This window comes from Mobula hypostoma, chromosome X2 (assembly GCF_963921235.1).
Source record: "Mobula hypostoma chromosome X2, sMobHyp1.1, whole genome shotgun sequence".
Classification (NCBI taxonomy): domain Eukaryota; kingdom Metazoa; phylum Chordata; class Chondrichthyes; order Myliobatiformes; family Myliobatidae; genus Mobula; species Mobula hypostoma.
The window spans coordinates 6,560,004-6,577,895 of NC_086129.1; the positions used below are offsets into that span (position 1 = coordinate 6,560,004).

The following is a 17,892-nucleotide window of genomic DNA, read 5'->3' on the forward strand; positions in this document are numbered from 1 at the left end:
CCATCACACCAGACGCCTTCTTAACAACACTGCCAACCTGCGCAGCAGCTTTGAGTGTCGTATGGACACGGTCCTCAAGATCTGTCAGACTCTCCACACTGCCAAAAGCCTTACCATTAGTATTATATTCTGTGCCGAAGCAGACTCACTGAGGCGCAAAGGGGAACCGCGCCCGTCCCTGTGGATGCCGCAGATCGGCGACCACCAACAGCAGCAACTCGCTGAACTCCGCCACGGCGATGGAGCAGAAGAGGAGGGGTTGAACATGGTTCAGGTTTCCAACCGGCCTATCGTAGCTCAGACCCACCTCTGAACCCTGCTGTTATTGGCAGCCATGCCTGTCGGTCAGAGAGCTACACTGATTAGTTAATGTGAACGTCAGTCAGCCTTCCTATCTTTATGAGCTTGAGTTTGGATTTATTTCGGGGACAGGAGCCACTTCTAAGAGCTGAAAGACTTGGTAAAGCAAATTGGGAGAAATGTAAGTTATTATGTGATGATGCATCAGTCTCCGAGTGACATTATTAAAAATAAAAGGGCACAGGGCGTGGTGAGGAAGGTGGTGATTTACTGGAATCATATTGAGATAATATTTGAAGGGATATTAAACTTGGAGATGTTGGTGATGTGGTGAAGGAAATGGGGGGATTTGAAGTGATCATACTATTCCAGTGTTAATTAATGAAGGCAAAATGATTGTTACTGAAACAGGGAAGGTTGTGTTACTGGCTGGGTCATTTACTGTCATTCATAATCAAGACAATTTAAGTGACGATGTTAAACAATGTAGGGACATGTTTTTCAGTGAATACTGTACCCTGATGTGTTGGAAGTCAGCTGTTGCAATGATAGTATCACTGATGTAGAGTTTTCTTTGTAGGAATTTAAGAAGTCTACTATTAATGCAGGTCAGGTGCCCCAGGAAAGGGTGATGTATGTAATTGTAATTCTCTCTTGTGAAAATATTAAATGTTTGCATTGTGTTTGGAGATGAGGCCATCTTCCTCCCTCATGGAATATGGCGGCAGTTGTGCCTGTTCTGAAACCTGGGAGATCCCCGTCTGATCCTTCTCGTTTTGGGCCTATATCGTTAATTACTCATTTATGTAAACTGATGGAATGTATGGTAATCGAATGCTTGAGTTATATTTTGGAAAAGAGAGGTGATATAGCATTTTATCAGAGTGGATTTGGAAGAGTAGAATAAAATTGGATTCAGTTTTAGGTTTGGAAGGTGATATTGGGAAAGCACAGGTAAATAAAGATGTTGTAATAGCAGTATTCTTTAATATTGCAAATGCATATGATATGTTATGGAAGGAAGGACTTTTGATTAAATTTTGGAAATTAGGAATGAGGGAAGATTGCATAATTTATCTGAGTTTCTTATTTGGATGGACTGTGCAGGAATGGGTGGGCATATTATGTTTGTGTTTCTACGAGATAGAGAATGGGACCCCACAAGGCAGTATTTGTAGCCCTTCATTATTTAATATTATGATAAATGATATTTTCTCTGAGATAGGTACACTGGTGGGTAAATCACTATATGCAGATGATGTAACTTTATAGATTAGAGGTGGTATTTCAATTTTACTGTAAATAGGATGCAATTTACAATTAATAGGTCAAACAGTGGGGAAATAGATGAAAATTTTAAGCTTTCAGTCACTAAAACATCTTATGTGTTTTACAAACAGGATTAATAGACCTGCACATGATTTGAATTTATATATTAAACTCTCGAGGAATTGTCAGCAGTAAGTTTTCCAGGCATGTGGATGTATGATAAACTGACATGGAAGCACTACATCAGAAAAATAATTGATATGTGTGGGTATTCTGGGGTGCATCATGAAAATCTTTGTTGATCATTTATATTTGTTTAATTCGATCTGTTCTTGATTCTGGCTGTGTGGCTTAAGGATCAGCTTCATCTTCAATTGATGTCTCAGCAGTATAATTCAACACATCTTTATAAATATCAGAAACTTTATTTTATCCAGCAGTAAAGTATCTGTGATGACGGCATATATCCACTGACGTCACAGTCTGTTCTCTGACTGGGAACACTTTATCCAGTTTACCTGCTCTACTCGCTGTACTTGTCCTTGAACAGGCCCTTCTGCTCCTTGTGTTGTTCTGAACCAACTGAACCAGTCATTTCATGCCTTACTAAACCAATCCCTCTGCCTACACAAGGTCCACATCACTCCATTCTCCACACATTCAGGTGGTATCTAATAACCTCTATCACATCTGCCTCCACCACCACCCCTGACATTCACTCCAGACACTCACTACAATGGGTATGAAAAACAAAACTTGCAATGCAAACTCCTTTAAACATGCTGAATCAGATTGTTAACAGCATTGTTTTTTTTTCTAAATGTTTTTAACATCAGCTGTGTGGAGAAAAGTTGCATAATTACACTAAATTACAAAATACATAAACAGTGCAAAAAGGACCAATGAGGTAGTTTTTCCCCTTTCTCCTGAAGTGCATGCCCTCTGGTATTAGACATTTCCTCCATAGAGATCAAAATACCGGTTGTCCACTCTGTCTGTGCCTCTCACGTTCCTGTAAACATTTGTCAGACATCCCTCAGCCTCAGCTGCTCCAAAGAAACTAGATCCCTAGATTGTCCACTCTCACTTTATCCGAGCAGCATCCTGTTAAGCTTTGTCTACTCACCTCTCCACCTCCATCGCTCCAAGGGGAAAAGGCCAAGTTCACTCTATCTATTCTCATAAGGCATGCTCTCCAATCCAAGAACAACGTGATTGTAAATCTCCTCTGCACTCTCTCTATAGTATCCACATCCTCCTAGTGAGGTGACGAGAGCGGAACACAGTACTCCAAGTTCAGTGTAAGTAAGGCCTTATATAACTTCAACGTTCCCTGACAGCTCTTGAACTCAGCTGTATGTGATTCTCTTTTGTGAAAATACTAAATTTTTGAATTGTGTTTGGAGATCAGGCCATCTTCCTCCCTCATGGAATATGGCAGCAGTTGTACCTGTTCTGAAACCTGGGAGATCCCCGTCCGATCCTTCTCGTTTTGGGCCGATGTTGTTAATTACCCATTTATGTAAACTGATGGAATGTATGGTAATTGAGTGCTTGAGTTATATTTTGGAAAGGAGGTGATAATAGTGTTTTATCACAGTAGGTTTTGCAAGGGCAGAATTACATTGGATGCAGTTTCAGGTTTGGAAAATGATATTAGGAAATCACAGTTAAATAAAGATGTTGTAATAGCAGTATTTTTTAATATTGTATGATATTTTATGGAAGGAAGGACTTTTGATTAAATTTTGGAAATTAGGAGTGAGGGGAGATTGCATAATTTATCTGAGTCTTTTATTTGGATGGACTGTGCAGGTACGGGTGGGCATGTTATGTTTGTGTTTCTATGAGATAGAGAATGGGACCCCACAAAGCAGTATTTGGAGCCCTTTATTATTTAATATTACGATTAATAATATTTTCTCTGGTGGGTTAATCACTTTATGCAGATGATGTAGCTTTATAGATTAGTGGTAGTATTTCAATTTTACTGTAAATAGGATGAAATTTACAATTAATTGGTCAAACAGTCGGGAAATTCTAACAGGATTAATAGACCTGCACTTGATTTGAAATTATATAGTCAAACTCCTGAAAATATGTCAGTGGTGAGATTTCCAGGCAAGTGGGTGGATAATAAGCTGACATGGATGCACCATATCAGTAAAATAATTGATAACTGTAAAGGAGCATTAAATATCCTCAGGCGTCTGTGTGGGTGTTCTTGGAGTGCAACATGAAAATCTTTGTCGACCATTTATATTTGTCTAATTCAATCTGTTCTTGATTCTGGCTGTGTGGCTTATGGATCAGTTTCATGTTCAACTTTAAAATGTTTGTGTCTGATACAACCACAGGCTTTAAGATTGTGCTGTGGTGCAGTGAGGTCGACCCCTGCTTTGGCTTTCCTGGTTGAAATGGGACAATCGCCCTTCCAGGGACAGAGGTTGGAGTTGATGTTAACAAATTGGATTAATTTGAGGGTGCAAAGAAATTATCATCCTGTGCTAGAGGACAGGTACCTTTACAGAACACATAAACTAGTTGGGCTTATAGAAGAAGGGCTTTAAACAAGAACGGAAGAAATGATATTGACACGACATAGAATTGCCCAGACTATGCTTAATTATGCCTTGTATCTTATTAGAAAACTTCATTCTGTGTCGTGTACATATTGTCATTATGAAACTGGTAAACACGTACTATTTCAGTGTGAAGCAGATATGGTTGAAAAAAATCAAATGCAGTCTTCAGTACATTCTTTGGGGGTGGGGGATTGATAGTTTTCAGATAAAAACTTTATTCTGTTAAGGGACTGACTTTAAATTATTTTGCAGTATTGAACGGGCAAAGGCCTATAATAATGGTAACGTCACAATTATATCGGGGACATCAATATGCAAAGGGTTGGGAAAATCAGGTTGCTGTTTGATTACGATAGGGCATTTGTTGAATGCCTACGAGACGGCTTCTTAAAGCAGCTTGTGTTTGGGCCTACTCGGGGAAAGTCAATCTTGGATTGGGTGTTGTACAATAACCCTGATCTTATTTGGGAGCTGAAAGTAAAGGAACCGTTCGGAGGCAGTGATTATAATATAATTGAATTCGTTCTGCAATTTGAGAGGGAGAAGCCTCAGTCACATGTATCGGTCTGGCAATGGAATGAAGGGAATTACGGAGGCATGAGAGAGGAATTTGCCCGGGTGAATTGGAGGAGGATACTGTGGGGATGACGGCTGAACAGAGGGGCTGACGTATCTGGGAATAGTTTACAAGGTGCAGGAGAGACATGTCCCACAGAAGAACTTATGAAATGGCAGGGGGAGGCATACGTGACTGACAAGGGAAGTTAAAGTCTGGGTATTACCGTAAGGGAATGGCATATAAGGTAGCAAAGGTGAGTGGGATGTTGGATTATTCGGATGCTTTGAAAATCCAACAAAAGGCAACAAAAAAGCCATAAAAATAGTAAAGATGAAATATGAGGCAAACTAGCCAATAATATAAATCAGGATACTAAAAGTTAGTTTTCAGTTACATGAAGAGTGAAAGGGAGATGAGAGTTGATATTGGACCATTGGAAAATGATGCTGGTGAGGTAGTGATGGGGGACAAAGAAATGTCAGATGAACTTAATGAACACTTTGTATCAATCTTCACTGTCTTTCCCAGTCAGCACCGCCCCCACTTGTCCCATTTAACCTGAACTCAGTGCGGGTGGATTTTAGGACCCGGGGGAGCTCAGGACCCGCCGCCCCGCGGCTGCTGCTGAATCCGCGGTGTTTCTGTTCTGTTGTCGGATGCGGTGAACGAGTTAAAATTAATGGATCGATAATTCTCATCTCGTGTTTATTTAACTGTCCGCACATTTATATTTGCAGGGACTTTACTCCTGACGCCGGTCCCGGGACCCGACCCGTTTACAGACCCGGAGCGGAACCGGAGCAGATTCTCAGCCACTGGTTTACATCCCCGGGCCAGAAGAGAGGATAAAGTTTCCCCGTGAATTTATTCCCAGTGAAGGTGTGGAGATGGGACTTGGTCTCCGCGTTGTAAAATGAAACTGTCCCGGACTGGTAACTGAGATAAACTCCCACCCTCCCGGGGAGGGGACCGGCAGGGAGACGGGACACAGGGGAGGGGCGACCACCGGACATGCCAAAGGACACGTCACAATCCCGATATAACTCGTCATCATCCCGCCCGATGACCCAGAATCCGGTCTCCGGACTCAGACTGACCCATCCCTTCCTCTCCACAGACTCTGCGGCGACTCCCAGAAACCAGTCCCAAATCCCCGTCACCTCCACCTCCCAGTAATGTCTCCCCGATGTGAATCCCTCCGATCCCAGCACACAAGCGCAGAATGTGAATCTCTTCCCGGTGTCAGGGAGATCCCTCCGGGTCTGGGTCCGGGTCCGGGTCCGGGTCTGGGTCCGGGTCCGGGTCTGGGTCCGGGTCCCGGTCCATCTCACACTCTTCCGATCCTCAGACACCTCGAGCCGCGGATGCGCCGTTTCCACATCCAGGGTGACAGAGACTGGGGGGAGAAGCAGAGAATTAGAGAGTCCCCGGGGATCGGGGAGACTCGGGCAGCGCGGCCCCGGGGATCGGGGGGAGACTCGGGCAGCGCGGCCCCGGGGATCGGGGGGGACTCGGGCAGCGCGGCTCCGGGGATCGGGGGGAGACTCGGGCAGCGCGACCCCGGGGATCGGGGGGAGACTCGGGCAGCGCGGCCCCGGGGATCGGGGGGAGACTCGGGCAGCACGGCCCCGGGGATCGTGGAAAGGCCGCTAGGCCTCAGGCGCGGTCGGGTGGCCGACATGAACCTTTCCCGAGGTTTGACTCGACGAAAACGGATGGACAACTAATGTCTCCCCAAGGGTTTTCCGCTGGACGGAGAGCAGAGATTTCCCGATCAAACAGACACAAAATGCTGGAGGAACCGAGCGGGTCAGGCAGCATGTGTGGAGAGAGATGGCCAGTCTACGGGTCAGGTCGACATCTTCCCTCAAGAACAGAAATAAATGAGGAAATAGACTGCAGTTTAGTTTTTTTTTTAGTTTAGGTTTTTTTTCCTCTTTATAAAATATCTTTTTCACGGTTAGTTACGAAGAGATTGGAAGGCTAAACGACATTTGTTACTTGGAATCTGTGCTTCTACATGCTAACCGTTCTTACTGTAATCCTGATCTCTTTGTATCATTATTATTATTGTGTTTATTAATTTTGAAACTTAATAAAAAGATTGAAAAATAAATAAAGACAGCAGAGACAAGTGTTGGAAAGGGTTGGATTAAGATGAGAAGGGGGTGAGTGAACGGATTTAAACAACAGGTCATATTGTTTCTTCGGCCCAAATTGTTCGTGTCGACCAATTTACTTTAATGAGCGAGTCCCATTTACCCATTATTCCTTTCACCTTTCTTATCCATGTACCTGGTAAGATGCATTTTAAAACATTGTGACTCTACCCACTTCTACGGTTGATCAAGGGCCCGGTGTAAACAGAGATAACCCTCTTCCTTGTCGACTGTACCATGAATTTTAGTGTCATTAACAAACCTACTAACGATGTCACCTACACTATCATACAAATCATTAATATGAATGACAACCAACCGCGGCCCCAGCACCGACCTCTGCAGGTCACAGGCCTCCAGTCCTCTGTGTTTAAGAGACACTTGGACAGACACTTCAACAGGCAAGTCACAGAAGTAGACGGACCTAATGCTGGCCAATGGGATGAATGTAGACGGGTAAATGGGTCAGCACAGAGGTGATGGGTCGAAGGGCACATTTCTCGGCTGTACGACGAAGGGCTTTGTGACTTTATATGAACTGATTAACTGAGACACCACCACCCACCCCGTGTTGAGAATTCCAAACAGACAGTGACCCCTGACCCTTGACTCCTCAGACAGAGGAAACATCCTCCCTGTATCCTGCCCGTTGAGCACTGAAATAATTTCATGTTTCCTTGAGATCTCCTCTCATTCTTCTGAACAGGGAACAGAGAACATAGAACAGTACAGCACAGGAACAGGCCCTTCATTCAATGTTAACCTTCATTTGTGAGTGTGAAGTGTGGAGTGGGGGAGTGTGAAGGTTCGAGGCAGTAAAGGAGGCGATAATGGGAACCAGCAGGGGAGTGATGAACGGCAGATTGAACCAGAACCAGGTGAGGGAGGGGTGGAAATCCTGTGGGTGAACTGTGTGTGTAGACGTAACGAGAAGCTGGCGGGGGACAAAGATGGAGATGAGGACCTCTTTGTCCCCTTTCCCACAACCCCATCACCCGCAGCCCCTCAAGAGGAAAGGGGATGAATTTGCAGGGACCCTTAAGCAACACAGGTCCTGATGAAGTGTTTCAGTCTGAACTGTCGACTGTTTACTCTTTTCCATAGATGAATCCTGACCTGCTTAGTTCCTCCAGCATTTTGTGTTTGTTGCTCTACTTTAAATATACTCAATTATTTGCCTCCACAGCTGCCTGTGGCAGATTCACTGTCCTGTGGATAAAGGAATTCCTTCTCATCTCTGTTCTAAATGGACATTATCTAATCGGAGGCTGTGCCTTCTGTTCTCGACCCACCCACTATAGGAAACATCCTCCCGACATCATCTCTGTCCAGACAGGTTTCAGAGAGATCAGGCCGAGACCCTGCATCAGGACCTGTGTTACTCGGGGAACAGCATCTGCAGATTTTCTTGTGTTTCATATTTAAAGCTGAAGTTGATCGGTTCTTCATTAGTCAGGGTGTCAAAAGTTATGGGGAGGAGGTAGGAGAATACTGTTGAGAGGGATAATAAATCAGCCATTCTTCTAAACTCCAGTGAGTACAGACCCAGAACCATCAAACACTCCTCATATGTTAACCCTTTCATTCAGGGAATCATTCTCGTGAACCTCTCCAATGCCAGCACATCTTGTCCTATATAAGGGACCCAAAGCCGCTCACAATACTCCAAGTGTGGTCTGACAAATACCTTATAAAACATCAGCATTACATCCTTGCTCCTACATTCTAATTCTGATGAATGAAAGCAAACAATGAGTTTGCCGATCTTACCACTGACTCAGACTAAAAGTTAACCTTTGGGGAATCCGGAAAAATGACACTCACGTTCCTTTACATCTCAGAATTTTGAATTTTCTCCCTGTTTACAAAATCATCTACGCCTTTATTCCTTCTGCCAAATGCACAAGCGACTTCCCTACCCGATAATCCATCGATCACTTCTTTGCCCATTTTCCTGATCTGTCTTCCACAGCACTACTTACCCAGTCACCTTTTTCATAACCTCCGAAAACCTGGCCACAAAGGCATCAATTCTGTTTGAAATCTTTCTTTGTCTATCTTGGCTTTGTGCTCCTTGAAGTATTCCAACAGATTTGACCGGCAAGATTTCCCCTTAAAGGAATCCCTGCTGTCTTTGGTCTATTTTATCATGTGCCTCCATGTACCCAAAAGCTCGTCCTTAGTACTGGACTCCAATATCTACCCAGTCACACCACGTCCAGACTAACACACTGATAATTTCTCTTCCTCACCTGCTCTCCCTCCTTAAAGAGTGAAGTGACCTTTGCAGTTTTCCAGTCGTCTCGAATGATTCAGAACCTAGTGATTCTTGAAAGATCATTACTAATGCCTCCACATTCTCCTCAGCTGCCTCCTTTAGAACACACCGGTGTAGTCCAACTGGTTCAGGGGATTTATTTACCTTCAGACCTTTCATCCTCCCACGTACTTTCCAATTAGTAATAGCAATAACACTCATTTCTGTCCCCTGACACTCACATTTCTGACAAACTTCTTGTACAGTATCTTCCAGTGAGGATTGACACACAATACTAAATAGGTACCATTGTCATGTCTCTGTCTCCCATTCCTACCTCTCCAGCCTCATTTTCTAGGGGTTCAATAGCCACTCTCATCTGACTTTTACTCTTTACATTCTTGTATTCTCTTCTTCATTGTTGGTATATTTTCCCTCATATCTTATCTCTTCTCTTCTGATTGCATTTTCATTACTTTCTCTTGGTTATCAAAACCTTCTCTATTCTCCAACATCCTGCTAATTTTTGCGACATTGTATGCCCTCTCTTTTGCTTTCATGTTGTCTGTGACTTCCCTTGTCAAACACAGTTACCTCATCCTCCCTTTGGAATACTTCTTCATATTCGGGACGTGTCTATCCCGTGCCTTCCGAACTGCCCCCAGAAACTCCAACCGCTGCTGTTCTACCATCGTCCCTGTTCTTGTCCACTTCCAACCTACTTTGGTCAGCTCCTCCCTCATGCCTCTGTCATTCCCTTTACTCCACTCTAATACTGATCCATCTGACTTTATCTTCTCCCTCTCAAACTGCGGCGTAAATTCTATCATTTTAATATCACTGTTTCTGCAGGGTTATTTAACCTTAAGCTCCCTAATCATATCTAGTTCATTATACAAATCCCACTCCTGAATTGCCTTTTCTCCCATTGGACTCAACCACAAGCTGTTCTAAAAAGCCATCTCGGGGGCATTCTACAAATTCCCTCTCCTGGGATGCAGCACCAACCTGATTTTCCCATTCTACCTGCATATTGAAATCCCCCATTCTTATTACCACCCTGCCCTTTTCACATGCCTTTTCCATCTCCCGGTGTAGTTTGTATCCCTTTTCTATCCAGGTTACTATTTGCAGGCCTGTATATAACTCGCATCAGGGTCTTTTTACCCTTATCGTTTCTTACTGATGCTGTAGTGCCGGTACCCACAAAGATTCTGCATCTTCCAATCCGACGTCACCTCTCTCTAAGGATTTCATTTCATTTTTTTACAACAGACCCTCCCCAGCCCCTCTGCCTACCTGCCTGTCTTTGAATACAAGGTGTATCCTTGAATGTTGAGCTTCAAGCCAGGATCTCCTTTCAGCCACAACTCAGTGACGCCAACAATGTTATACCTGCCAATCTCTACCTGTGCTACAACATCATCTACCTTATTCCGTATACTGGAGCATTCAAATATAACACCTTCAGTCCTGTATTCATCAGCCTATTCGACAGTGTCCACATGAGCTGAAGCAAGGTCTTCGATGTTGATGATAGACCACACTGGGGCTATTGTCTGCATTTCTGCTGCCCCAACTCTGGAAGGGGTGTGATTACATAGGACAGGAAGCTTCAGGATGTGGAGGATGGTGTTACAAGGTCTGGGAGGCTCGGGTTATAAAGAGACAGATTGGATGTGCTCGGGATAATTCCCTGTAGTGTAGGATGTTGTGGAATGACCCCTTATCCAACTCTATAAAACTATAAGGGGCCTAGATAAAGTGAGAGTCGTTTTACCCAGGACATAACAGTAGAGATAGAACCAGGGGGCTTAGATTTAAGGTCAGAGGCGATCTTTGGGGTAACTGTCTCAAAGAAAGGGAGAGGGAGGTGGGCAGATGGAATTTGCTGTCAGAGAAAGCTGTGGAAACAGGTGTAATTAAAATATTTTAAAATACAATGGGACTTGCTCAAGAAGACATCTTATTCTAGCAGATGGATGAAGCGGGCTGTGGGTTCAACATCTCTCAAATCCTTCCTAGATCATCCTCCTGGAGTCTGTTTTTGAAGCAGCTCAGTGCACAGAACAGACAGACTGGGTAAGGACGGCAGATTTCATTCCGGAATAGGAATTTTGACCGTGTGTCACATTCTGATGGTCTGTGTGTGTTACGCTGTTATTTGCTTTCACACCCTACAATATCATAAAATCAGTATTAATTTCCCAGTTCCTGTGGTAGGATTCAAACTCATGTCTTGGCGTGTAAGTGCAGTGGCCTGGGATCAGGACACAGTGGTTCAACTGCCAGTCCCGTGTATTGGTTGTATTGTGACCCTGTGCTGGTGCGTTCAGGGGTCTGACATCTCCAGCTGACCACGTGAAAGTGATGCTTCCTAGTCGGTGGGGTTGATGTTGAATAAACTTAAATTCCCCTTCAGTCCATTATTACAGCCAATCTTTCCTTTGAATTAGAATCTAATTGTGTCTCATGAGCAATGAATAATAAATCTTTGTAAGTTTTACCTCGATAATTGGCATCAAGTGTTTCTCTCAGCACTGTGTTCAACAAATAGGGGTGATCGAATTTTTCAACCGCTTGGGTCTCATCTGTCACTGTCAATTCCTGGATATCGTCCTTAATCCTGTAAATATTAAACTGCTGGTTATAAACTGCAAATTTGAACGATTTTACAAATCCATACAGGGTTTCAATAAAGAGCATGTCCTACCTCCTGGTCTGACGTGCTTCCTCCTGAAATAAATAAAACACAAATCTGAATAGATCGAGACTATCGACATCCTGAATTTCATCCAGATAATTACAAGGTGTTAAAAATTCCCACTCCTGCAGTCACTCACACACACAAACAATACAGAATCAGGGGTTAAATTACAGGAAAGGTTTCTGAAAGCTGAGCCATTACTGAGAGGATGAAACTTGCAAGGAAGACGGGACAGGTTGTGCATTTTCATATGGATAAGGTGTTGGAATGATGAGATGGTGGAATTCAAATCAGTGGATGGACGTGACAATAAATCCGACAAGAAATTTAGTGAGGAGGATGTGGAACTCACTGGCACAGGAGTGGTTGAAGCGGAACAGCAGAGATTGAATGTCATGGGTAAACTAGATAAACAGATGAGGGACCGTGGAGTTCAGAGCACTGTCGCTGGGTGTGGTGAGTAGGTGGGAGGAGGCTCGTGAAGCAGGGAAATTGATAGCAGAATATGGACCGAATGGCCTGTTTATGATGGAGAATGGGATGTAATCCCGTGTGAAACTTATCTGAAAAAGTAAAGAACTGGTGAAAGTTTCCGTAATCTGACGGAAACCCGATATGGAGGATAAGTCTGATGTGTGGGTCACATTTTTTGCTCTCAGTGATTGACAGAGAGACCCTCACACCCACCGCACCAGACACACTCACAGCCTGTGACTGGATTTAATGTGATAATCAAGGACACAATCAGCAGGTATGGATTATTATCAGAGTGAATCATTTCAGAGAAGATTGGATTCTGTCCTGGGACGTACAGAAGTTGTGGAAGTCCAGTTTCAGGACAGTAGCAACACTGAATAGTTGTATCAATTGTCTGGTGAGTCAGTTAACTGTCAGTTGTAAATGTGTGTAGGAGCAACGCATCTGTTTTCTCTCTGCATTGTATTCTGTGCTACATGGTTATTATGGTAACTAGTCACGTGAGTGGGGGCGTGGTGAAAGGAAAAGGAAAAGGTTCGGTTTTCGGGCTTTGTTCTGGGCAGTTTTGAGCTGGGGATGGACAGTTGTCATATATTTCATTGACCACTCAGTTGCAGCCTACTTTATGATTAATTAACCTGAAATTTCATGTCTTAAAGATTATCTGTTGCTGATAAAGGATCAAATATATATCTTCGACATATTGGAACGTCATTATTGGAATGATTTGATGGCGCGTCATACAATCATAACAATCTGTGTGACGTCGCCAGCAGCAGCAATTGACTTGTTAGAATTGGCCGCTGTGCTGTGTTTATTTCAAATATACCACTGTTCATTTAGTGGCCTTTGACAGAAACAAATTGAAATATAATCCCTCACCTTGAGAAATATCACACTGTCTTTTTGATCCATCTGTTCCTTTATCTTTGAGATTTCCTCCTGAATAATTCCTATCTTCTTTTGAATCGCTCGAATATTTTTCTCCATTGGATTGAGAATCCTCTCCTCTTCCTCCCTGAGATCCCTGAGTAAACTCTGCTCTTTCTCAGTGATAATCTGGCGCAGTTCAGTAAACTGGGATGCGATGTGGGTCTGAACGCTGTGTGACTGTTCCTGTCGAATGAAAAGTGAAGGTTAATTTACTGTATTGCTGTGTTGTATTTCCTTATGACATTAAGGTGACCATTTGATCCATTAATGTCCATACTAGCTCTGAAACATTCCCATCAACCCCATTCACTCACGTTTTCCTGAAACCTATTCTCCCTATTGACCCATGAACTCCCACCTGATTCACATACACAGTCCCCACCTTCACAGGGCTAATTGTAATTAACCATTCATCCAGCATGTCCTTGGGATGTGTCTGAAATTGTCGTGGTCACAGGGAGAACATGCAAACTCCACACAGACAGCACCAGAGGTCAGGATCAATCCTATGTTACTGGAGCTGCGATACTCTGCTATTCCACATTAAAGGGAGCAAAACTTTACAGTAATATCAGAAATTCCACTCAGGAAGCCTCACCTGAACTCCGGAAATCTTCTCTTTCTGTTGCTGCTCCTTTTCCTGGAAGTCTGATTTCTTTTTTATGAGAGAGTCTAATGAAGATTTTAGTTGATCCTGGAAGTCAGAGAGCGAAGGAAATAGAAAAAAAACATGGATAAAAATAAACAGGCGATCAAACCTGATAATACACACAAAATGATGGAGGAACTCAGTGAGACAGGCAGCATCTGTGCAGGGGAAATAAACAGTCGGTGTTTCGGGATGAGACCCTTCATTATGACTGGGAAGGAATGGGACAGAAGCCAGAATAAAAAGGTTGGGGATGAGAACCTGCTGGCAGGTGACGGGTGAGACAACGTGAGGGGGAACGTGGGGGAGGTGATGAAGTGAGAAGCTGAGAGGGGACGGGAGGAAGAGGAAAAGAGCTGGAGAAGAAGGAATCTGATACGAGAGGACAATCGACCATGGAAGAAACGGGAGGAACTGAGGCGGTTTGGGGCCCTGAATGGTGACAAGGGAGGAGGTGTAGGAGTCAGGTGTAGCACTTGTCCCGCTTCCAGGTGTCAGTGCCAGGAGGGAGATCAGTGGGGAGGAGCGAGTGGTTAAGGGCGATACAGTGCGGGAAGCGATTCCTACAGACAGCGGAGGGTTGTGGGGTGTGGGAGTCTGTGGGATGGATAGATGCTAGAATCCAGTTGGAAATGTCGAAAGTTGCAGAGAATGATGTGTTGGTTATGGAAGACACATCAAAGTTGCTGGTGAACGCAGCAGGCCAGGCAGCATCTCTAAGAAGAGGTACAGTCGACGTTTCGGGCCGAGACCCTTCGTCAGGACTAACTGAAGGAAGAGCTGGTAAGAGATTTGAATGTGGGTGGGGGAGGGAAAGATCCAAAATGATAGGAGAAGACAGGAGGGGGAGGGATGGAGCCAAGAGCTGGACAGGTGATTGGCAAAAGGGATATGAGAGTATCATGGGATAGGAGGCCCAGGGAGTAGAGGAAATAAGGGGGTGGGGAATGCAGAGGATGGGAAAGGGTATAGTCAGAGGGACAGAGGGAGAAAAAGGAAAGAGAGAGAAAGAATGTGTGTATATAAATAAATTAAGGATGGGGTACGAGAGGGAGGTGGGGCGTTAGCGGAAGTTTGACAAGTCAATGTTCATGCCATCAGGTTGGAGGCTACCCAGACGGAATATAAGGTGTTGTTCCTCCAACCTGAGTGTGGCTTCATCTTGACAGTGGAGGAGGCCGTGGATAGACATATCAGAATGGGAATGGGATGTGGAATTGAAATGTGTGGCCACTGGGAGATCCTGCTTTCTCTGGCACACGGAGAGTAGGTGTTCAGCAAAGCGGTCCCCCAGTCTGCGTCGGGTCTCACCAATATATAGAAGGCCACATCGGGAGCACCGGATGCAGTATATCACCCCAGCCGACTCACAGGTGAAGTGTCGCCTCACCTGGAAGGACTGTCAGGGGCCCTGAATGGTGGTAAGGGAGGAAGTGTAAGGGCATGTGTAGCACTTGTTCCACTTACAAGGATAAGTGCCAGGAGGGAGATCAGTGGGGTGGGATGGGTGGGACGAATGGACAAGGGAGTCGTGCAGGGAGTGATCCCTGTGGAAAGCAGCGGGGGGGGGGGCGGGGGGCAGGGTGGATGTAGGGAAAGATGTGCTTAGTTGTGCGTTGCACACATTTTAATTCCACATCCCATTCCCATTCCGATATGTCTCTCCACGGCCTCCTCTACTGTAAAGATGAAGGCACACTCAGGTTGGAGGAACAACACCTTATATTCCGTCTGGGTAGCCTCCAACCTGATGGCATGAACATTGACTTCTCTAACTTCCACTAACGCACCACCTCCCCCTCGTACCCCATCCGTTATTTATTTATATACACACATTCTTTTTCTCTCTCTCCTTTTTCTCCCTCTCTCCCTCTCACTGTATTCCCTGCCTATCCTCTCGGCTTTCCCCTTCCCCCTTTTCCTTCTCCCTGGGCCTCCTGTCCCATGATCCTCTCATATCCCATTTGCCAATCACCTGTCCAGCTCTTGGCTCCATCCCTCCTTCTCCTGTCTTCTCCTATCATTTTGGATCCCCCCTCCCCCTCCACTTTCAAATGTCTTACTAGCTCTTCCTTCAGTTAGTCCTGACGAAGGGTCTCAGCCTGAAACGTCGACTGTACCTCTTCCTAGAGACGCTGCCTGGCCTGCTGCGTTCACCAGCAACTTTGATGTGCGTTGCTTGAACTTCCAGCGTCTGCAGAATTCCTCCTGTTGGTTATGGAGGCTCCTGTGATGATATGTAGGACAAAGGAAATGTGCCGAGTATCAAATTCGGGTTAGTTTTACCTTGTAGATTTTAACAGCTTCTTTAATCGGCATGAAGCGGTGCTCTCTGTGTTCCTGCGCATCTCTACAGATCAGACAGATCAGTGTCTTGTCCGTTTCACAAAACAGCTTCAGTTCTTCCTCATGTTCCTCGCAGTGAAGTTTACTTTCCTTCCCTTTCGGATTCAGGTTTAGGTTTCGAACTTTTTCAGCCAGATTTGCAAAGGCCCGATTAACCCTGAGGGTGCGGTCAGTAAACACCTCTCTACATTCCGGACAGGAGTTTCTCTCCTCCCTTTCCCAATACTCTGTGATACAAGAGCGACAGAAGTTGTGTCCACACTGCAGTGTAACGGGATCGGTGAAGAAATCCAGACATACGGGACAAATTACCTCCTCGGTTAAACTCTCGGCCGGTCCTGCCGAAGCCATGTTAACTCCCGGCACTTCCTGATTCAGAATGCTTCCGCTTTCGGGGAGCTGCCGATCCCCTGCAGTACCGCGATTGTCCACTACGCGCGCTGCAGTCTCGGGAGATGAACATGGTTTTGCTGGATGTGTTCACTGGAAATTCTGGCCATTTCTACGTTTAGTGTGGGATCAAAAACACATTAAACAGGCAACAGATAAAGAAACGCGGCCATGGACTGTCTAAGCCCGGCTACGAGCGGAGAAGGGTTGGCTATATGGATAGCAACCCCATCTCGTAAAAACCTCGTGCGACAAAAATGTCAGCTGCATCTCCAAAGGCCCCATGGCTGCCATCCGGAGGACCTTCACCTGGAAGGCGATTGAAGTCGTGTGATCATCCTTTGCCCTGGACCGAGGATGAGGAGAAATTTCCCCACCCACAGTGCGGTGAATATTTGGAGTATTCTCCACAAGTTTTCTAAATTAAAAGGGCTGCTGCTGGCGGCCTGTGCCCCAGTGGGCGTGATGGGCTGAAAAAGAAGCTGAACGGAAATGAAGCCGGAGAGAAGAGCCTGGCTCAGTCTGAGGCAGGGCTCAGGGGGGAGTTCTAAAGACATGAGAGACTGCAGATGCTGGAATCTCTGGTGAGAAACATGATGCTGGAGGAACCGAGCGGGTCAGGCAGCGTAAATGAAGAGACATGTACAATCGACTTTCCGGGTCGAGATCCTTCATCTGGGCTGTCTCAACCCGAAATATCGATTGTCCATTTCCCTCCACAGATGCTGCCTGACCCGTTGAGTTCCTCCAGCAGCTCGTGTTTTTTTTTTAATCTTTCTTCAGGTCTGAAGAGAGTCAGAGTGGAGTGTAAAACCGTGGATTTGTGAACAGTGACAACAACTATTAAATTAGCTCATGCCAGGAGAATGGGGATGTGGAGAGAATATTGTGCTGTGCAGTGATGACCGACCTGTGGCTGCAGGAAAAAGCACAGCACTGGACATTCTACGTCACAGGGTGGAAAATGTTATATTTTTCGGCGAGGTCCTGATTTCAACAGCCCTTCGTGTGAAAAACTTCGTGACTTAACCCTTGTCCATCCTGTCTCCAATAGAAGCCCAGTCTCCCTCACTCTGGACACAGATCAGATGTTGATACTTTATTGTATCAAAGTAAGCAAAGAGGTGCGTGACCGTCTCGTCTCCACTGCAGTAATCTCGGGGCAGCGCTCTGTGGGAGTGATCTCCGGGCATGCAGCAAGGATCAGACTGGGAGGCCCCTCTCGCCGCCAGCCAGGTAAGGTCTTGCTGCCTGTTGGTGA

At 45.1% G+C, this 17,892-nt stretch overlaps 1 pseudogene; it reads right to left on the bottom strand.

Moving 5' to 3' along the window:
• Positions 1-399: 399 nt before the first annotated feature.
• On the bottom strand, positions 400-16,719 carry LOC134340839 (E3 ubiquitin-protein ligase TRIM39-like; annotated as a pseudogene).
• Positions 16,720-17,892: the final 1,173 nt, after the last annotated feature.